The sequence below is a fragment of the Penaeus monodon genome, chromosome 20 (genome assembly GCF_015228065.2).
Source record: "Penaeus monodon isolate SGIC_2016 chromosome 20, NSTDA_Pmon_1, whole genome shotgun sequence".
NCBI classification, from domain to species: Eukaryota; Metazoa; Arthropoda; class Malacostraca; order Decapoda; family Penaeidae; genus Penaeus; species Penaeus monodon.
Window position 1 is genome coordinate 15112284 of NC_051405.1, and position 355 is coordinate 15112638.

Below are 355 nucleotides of genomic sequence, written 5' to 3' on the forward strand. Positions count from 1 at the left end.
AGGTCAGGGGCGAGCCTGAAAGTAATCCTTCCTTCCCCCCCCCCCTTCCCCAGGTAATTACAGCCCCTCCATCAGCCTATCACCTCCTTCCGCGTCGACGACCGAGTGAGACACGGCAGAGGCGGCGATCAGCACGCTGTTAATTATATCGTCGCGCCCAAAACTGCTGCTAATTAGCGAGGCCGCGGCTTCCTGTGAGGACGCGGCGACGCTGCAGAGGGAAGCGACGGGAGACGTGGCAGAGGAAGGGGAGGGAGACATTTCGTCATGACGAAAGAACTTTCTGTTATACCCGATTGGATCAACCGGATACATGGACTTCCCCCTTAGATAATAATCTTCATTTTCTTTACGG